The sequence below is a fragment of the Tympanuchus pallidicinctus genome, unplaced genomic scaffold, assembly GCF_026119805.1.
Source record: "Tympanuchus pallidicinctus isolate F22 unplaced genomic scaffold, pur_lepc_1.0 scaffold1, whole genome shotgun sequence".
In the NCBI taxonomy this organism is placed as follows: domain Eukaryota; kingdom Metazoa; phylum Chordata; class Aves; order Galliformes; family Phasianidae; genus Tympanuchus; species Tympanuchus pallidicinctus.
In genome coordinates, this window is record NW_026294618.1 from 57,686,620 (window position 1) to 57,693,295 (window position 6,676).

The following is a 6,676-nucleotide window of genomic DNA, read 5'->3' on the forward strand; positions in this document are numbered from 1 at the left end:
GGATGAGCTCAGACCACTCACACTCTTAACTGGTCCTGAAAAGCAATGTATCTGAGGTATTTGTCTCTCGGAAAGGTGAGGGTGAGTCTCTGCTGCTCAAAAATGAATTTCAAACTATTGCTGAAGGTGTTCAGAGATTTCCTATTGGTGTCATCTTACTATAGAAATATAAAAATGCAGAAGAGTGGAGGTAGGTTGCAGAGGATGAAATTCAGATTGATTAAAAATTGTTTGTCAAAACCCTCTGGTTTTTGTTGAATAAATAATCCTACATGGAAAAGAGGAAAAAAAAAAATGCCCAAGGTAATATGTGAGGCAGGTAATTGTTTGTTGTTCTTGAATTGTCCAGTGCATTGCAACAAGAAATTATAGCTGCTTGAAATCCAACCTTGTGCCCAGAAAATGTGTAAAAGCACAGCTGGCCCTGTCTGGACTGGAAATCTTTAAGACTAATGGCAAAGACTTTATTTTGAGAGAGTAGTTAGCTTCAAAAATGAGTAGGGGCTGCATGTTCCAAATGTCACCTGTCAATTTAACAAATGGCAACTATATACACATCTTAATGCCAGATTGCTGTTTCATTAGGCTCATTGTGGCTTATCTATAGCAACTGGCATTCTAGCAGCAGCAGCAGAAATATGGGAAGATAGAGACTCCTGATCACTGCTATTCCTCAGCTATATGGAGCATACTGCTTTCAGAATACAGGAAGAATGAAAAAGTGGCACAAAATGGAAAAAATGCCCAGCAAGATGGGGAAGGAGGCACGTTTCTTCAGCACAGCTGTGCTGCACTTGGTCTAACACCCCATAAAGATAGGGTGAGAGGTAATGGCCTCACGTTGTGCCAGGGGAGGTTCATGTCCAATATTAGGAAACGTTTCTTCTCAGAAAACGCAGTGAGTCACTGGCACAGGCTGCCCAGGAAGGTGGTGGAGTCACCATCCTTGGAGACGTTCTAGAAATGTGTGGATGTGGCTCTGAGGGAAATGGTTAGTGGGCATGATGGGAATCGGCTGATGCTTGGACTAGATGCTCTTACTGATCTTTTCCATCCTTAATAGTTCTGTGATATACTTGACCCAGCTTCAACCCGTTGCAAGTCTTTTCCCAAACTGCCCTCTGCTGTGCAGAACAACAGCTCCACAAGAACCGTGCAAACCCATAGTTAAAAATCCGCAAGCTGCAGCTGCCCACGCCAAAGCTGGCAGATCTTCTCAGTGGTGGAAATGCCACTGAAGTGTCCTACAGTGTAAGTAATCAAGGTTTTGTTGCAACCGTTGCAGAGAGCTTTCAGCCCACCCTGTTGTCAGTGGCAGCTCAGACATCCTGACGGAGCTCGCTGACAGGATAAACACATTTAAATATTAAAAAGTGCACTTGCCAGGTACCGTTCTGAGTGATTCATTCAGACTGCTGCTGCCAGTATAAGTGCTGCACAACATGTCTGGAAATATGTTGCAGAGTGGATGGATTTCTTAGAAAAACACTTATTTGCTATCTGCAGACTCAAGGTTAGTAGTAACAGACTGGTCATTGCACGAGTGAAGGGTTTCCTAGCTGAGTAACTGAGCTTAGCCGTGAGGCCAGAACTGGGAAGGCGGTTAGGTAATTTTGTTTCCAGGCTAAACCTCTTCATTTGCTTGTACAGCAGCATTGGTGGGAGTTTGCTCAGGGATTTGTACGTGGAGAACACGAATGACGGTTCCCCTATTGCAGAGCACTCCAACAGTAGCAAGCTGCTTCTCACTGGGAGTCCCCTGTTCCAAACAGTGATTGCAGCCACAGCAACACAGCTGCAGTGGGGACACTCCATCCCCTGACAGCTCTACGTGCTGCGGCCAGGCCAATCTGCTCCCCTGCAACATGCATCCATAGGGTTTGGAGGGAAATGGTGTACCACAGAATCACCAAATGGCTTGGGTAGGAAGGGACCTTAAAGATCATCCAGTTCCAAGCCTCCTGCCATGGCAGGTGTAGATACGTACAGGTTTATAGAGCCATGTTCTTATTTTACTTTCTTTCAATGGGTGCGTGAAAAAAAGATGGTAAGCCATTAAAATCAGTGTCCTTACAGCCAGTTGCTTCAATGCATGCCTGTTTTTTTCCAGCTGTATCATGTGGCTTAATAATAGATATTGCCTCTCCCAACAAATCTTGTTTCCCTCACTAGTATGTCTGCACTGATTATGGCACAAACTACTGCAGCTTTAATGGCTACATCTCAGAATTCAAAAGGAGAAAGTCAGAATCAAAGTCGTGTCAGTATTTATTGCGCTGCTTCCTTTTATGTAGAGAAAGCTATGAAGATTACAGAAGTGCCCCAACAAATCTTCCACCATATATGTGTGAAATCCTGACGCCAAAAAAATCAGTGACTGAATAATTCTTCCCAAAAGCACCAGGATCTGAATCATTTCATTGTTTCATAAATGGCCCCAGCACCTCAAGCAGTTCACACAAGCACCACATGAGCTGAGGTTGGCAAGGGTAAGCACAGCTCAGGTCGTGGTGCTGCTCCTCAGCCAGAAAGTGCTGCGGAGCCCGAGCTGCTGCCCTGGTTCACCAGCTGAACTGACAGGGAAGGGCAGAGTTAATTACACTGCGCCAAGCATTTAAGTCTACAGAGCCCCTCATTTTATGTTTTCCTCCTATTTTTATCGCTTAGATTTCTAGAAAACAAAGTAAGGCACCGTGTAAAAAATCACTATGGAAACATCACAGGCTCACTCGCACTTGACTGCCAAGCGACTACCTAACTAAAGTTTTACATCCTCTTGGATCACTGCTGGCCATCTGCTCTCCTTCAAACTTCTCTGAGTTCTTCATATCCCTGAAAAGTTCATTTTTAGAAAGGAGGGAGGAGGAGAAGGAAAGGGGAGAATCCAGCATTCTTGGCTATCGCAGAGCTATTGTGAAAAAGGAAGATAAACTCACTTTGGGGCAGCCCCTTAAAAAGACAAAGCTCTGTGTTTTGTAATTCTGCAGAAAACACCCCATTTTGAGATGCACTTCCATGATAAGAGTATCTATTGGCAGCCACAAGGCAAAACAAATAAACAGCTGCTTCTAGTACTCTGGCACTAATTGTCTTCCTCTCTCTTTCTCTCATTTGGTGTCAAATGTATTTTCTTCTAAAATGTAACAGTTTCTGCCTACACTGGAGTTGCTGGCTGCAGGCTCCCCGGTCTTTCTCCAAACAAAACACAGGAATAGATTTCCTGCCAAGCACTGGAGAAGTTCGAAGACCTCAGTTTTTAAAAATACAATCTTTTTATCAGTGCCCTGAGCCTGCCAGAGGTAATTATGGGGCACGGTGCATTTACATTAATGCACAGGTCCTACAGACCTTTCAAACGCTTAATGGAGAAACTCCATAAAAGCACATATTGAAAAATAAATTAATTAAATTAAACTGTCATGTAAAGATATCACTTAATTTTACAGAGCGGAAGGCGCTCTTAATGGGAATGGAATGGATCAGTGAGCATTTCAAAACCCAAAGCTATAATTTAAAATCAGCCTCTCTTCTGGTGTGCGAGTCACAAGACATATTTATTATAGCCTTGCATTGTCAATTGTAATTGGTTTAGCAGAGACAAAGCCGCGTTGCTTTGCTTCCTTGCCCTCCTAGCTGGGTCAGTGTTGTTTGATGTCAGACTGTTGACAAGCAAACCAAACACTGAAATAAAATCATGCACATCTTGGATGAACTGGCAGAAATGCAGTCCAAAGTGAACATAATGCTGAAGCCTACGTAAGTTACTTATCAGGTAGCAAAGGAAAAAATGTGAGCTGAAGCTTTTCAGCTTCTTTAAATAAATCGGTTGGATCTATTTACTGCTGTTCTTCAAGCCTGCTATGTGGCAACAGACACCAATTGATATAAGTTAAATAAATAAGTGAAAATGAATGCCATCATTTATAAGCTGCTGCTCTGAGCTTTCCAGGTGACACTACAGTAACAAAGAAGGTCGTTGCACCTGACAGCTTTTCAGGGCTATAGCTAAAGCCTTAGTCCAGGCCCCAGCAAGCAGACAGCAACAGTCCTTCCAAGGACGTACATCATCATGGCAACTATTGGTTCCTGGGGTGCTTCTGGGTGGTTTGCTGCAAGACACGATGTGGTAGCAACAAGCAAGCCTGTGTTTCTGCAGCCATAAGCAACTGTCTCCTTCTTAAATAAGCATTCCAACAAAGGTTTAATTTTTTTTCTTACCTTCTCTTCCTCACATATTTCATAAATGCTCTTTCTTGTAAGCTCACTTTCTGCTCTGAGCCATTGAGTCAGGTGAACTGATCTGGTAATAACTGTCATGGCCTCCTTCTGCCTTCTTCCTGTCCATGCACTGAGGTCAGCAATGGAGATGTTTCTCTGAGCCTGAACTGAGAGCCTCCTGCCCACATGAAGAGCTGCAAGAGCCACTGTTGCTGTGGTGGCAGGTAGAGGAACAGTGCTGAGCAGAGGAGGAAGAGGTAAGGGAGTGACTGCACACGTGCCAGCTGCCAAGACATCACACTGTGGTTCTCCTGAATGACTGCTCTTTGAACACAACTTCTTTCTTTATTACAAATATCCGTGCATCTGCATTTGTTCTTGCTCACATAGGCACTGGGATTTTAAGGAGAATGGACTTAAAGTATAATTTTTCAGCACTCTGTTCCCTAGACTACTTATTATACTTAGGAACATCCAGATGTGTCTTCCAATACTACAATACAAATTCCAATACTACTGCAAATGGTAAACAGAGACATCTTTTATAGCCTTGCTGTAATACATGGAGTTTTAGCTTGCTAAGTGATTTCTCTTTCTTGTCTCCTATCTAAAATGCAAATGATTGTCCTTGATAGTTCTGGACAGAAGCTTTATTTTTGACACCTTCAGTCTCCTTCAGCTCTGAGCAGGACTTAAACTGTTTTCAAGTGACAGGTTACCCCTGGTTCTTATTAAAAGTATTTCTATTCCACCTGTAAAGACTGCGGAATTAGAAGCAGCTTTTAAAAGTTTTATCTTCTTAGCAGTGATTCTTTCTGCTCATTTATGTGGCTCCTACTGACACAGTGTGCAAATACTAACAACATTCTTTGAAACAATGCAGTGGGGAAGAAAAGCTTTCTTTGCTGCTCAGCAGCCCTGGTGCTATGAGACTTAGGTTATGGCCCAAAACAATACATAGGCTTCAGTTCTTGCTGTCACTGACGTCTGTGACAAGTTCAAAGTCTAGAGTCTTCCTCTGATTTGAACTTTAGATTATATGAAAATGTTAGTCTGCTATGAGAACTGAATGTATGTATGTATCTGCACAGAAAAACAGCTTGCTGATATTACTAGTAAAATACCACAACCACAGGTGTGAATGTTTATTTGAAAGAAAAGTCACTGCACATAATTAAAAAGTCTTTTTCTAAAACAGCTCCTCCAGCATAACTGCCTTTTTCATGAGCCCTTGCAGCTCTGAAGCTAAAGGAATCTGTAACTGAAGTCGTAATTTCTTTTGCCTATGGAAAGTACTTGAGAGCAATGTACTGGGTACTGCTAAGTAATGGTCACGGGGTCAGGAGGATGGGACAGGTCACAGATATAAATTCTAATCTATAGGAGCAATGGTGTCAAAGTAATATTTGTAATGTTCTTTAAGAAAAAAAACACACAAAAGCACACTTCTGAGCATTCCTGTTTGAAATATCCAAGAGGTTTAATTGTACTTGACTTCTGTAGTTACAGAATTCTGACCACAGTTTCACATTAAAAAAAAAAAAAGGCATTTCTCAAAATGTTAAATATAAACTCTAAGCCACAGATAAGTATCCACTAAGAGCAACATAATCAAGATTGTACTGGGCTTGTATTCTTAATTCATTAGTGGAACTGTAAGGCCCTCTTCTGGATTATAAATTACTGCATGGCCAAGCAAAGTATATGGAAAGATAAAACCAACCAGCACTAGGAAAAGATACAGTATCTCACAGATATTTCATTCTTACTATTACCAATTTCATGTTCTTGTTTTCCTTTGTATGTGCCCATTTCAGTTACTACAACTTAGTAGCTGGGAATAACTGCAACTTCTTAACAGATTCTTCACAATAAAGCATTTCTTATCCTAATATTCATGAGAGATCTTCTGCAACTCTGTATGAAAACCCTGCTTTCTGAAAAACCACACAGTGCTTGCTTATGCTCATTAGCAGTAGCTTATACAAACTTTGCACATGTTTCTGTAGTCTATATGACTTCATGGAACTTGTTTGAAAATCTGGTTTATGCTAGAGGAAGTGTTCAAAAAGAACTGCTACGATGGTCGTATCTGAAATCTTCAAGGACTGTCCTGTGCCTTACATGCCTTTTGACTCAACCTACGCACAAAAATTGTGAAGGTCTTTAAAATGCAATCTCCCAAGAGATTTACTTACTTGCCTAAGCAAACATTTGAAAAGCAAGATGTTTCTCCAGACAGAAGGGAATAAAATACTCTAGAATGTGCTGTGCAGAATGGCATCATTATAATGGATCCATCTGGCTGTAAACAATGCAACCTGGACTGCGAATTTTCCTCTCACTCATGAACAGTCACTTATTCTTCTGTTTGGGAATGTATAATAACAGAAAATCACAGACATACATAGAGATGCAGGAAAAGCCAGCATCTTATTAGTAGAAACGCTTCACAGAA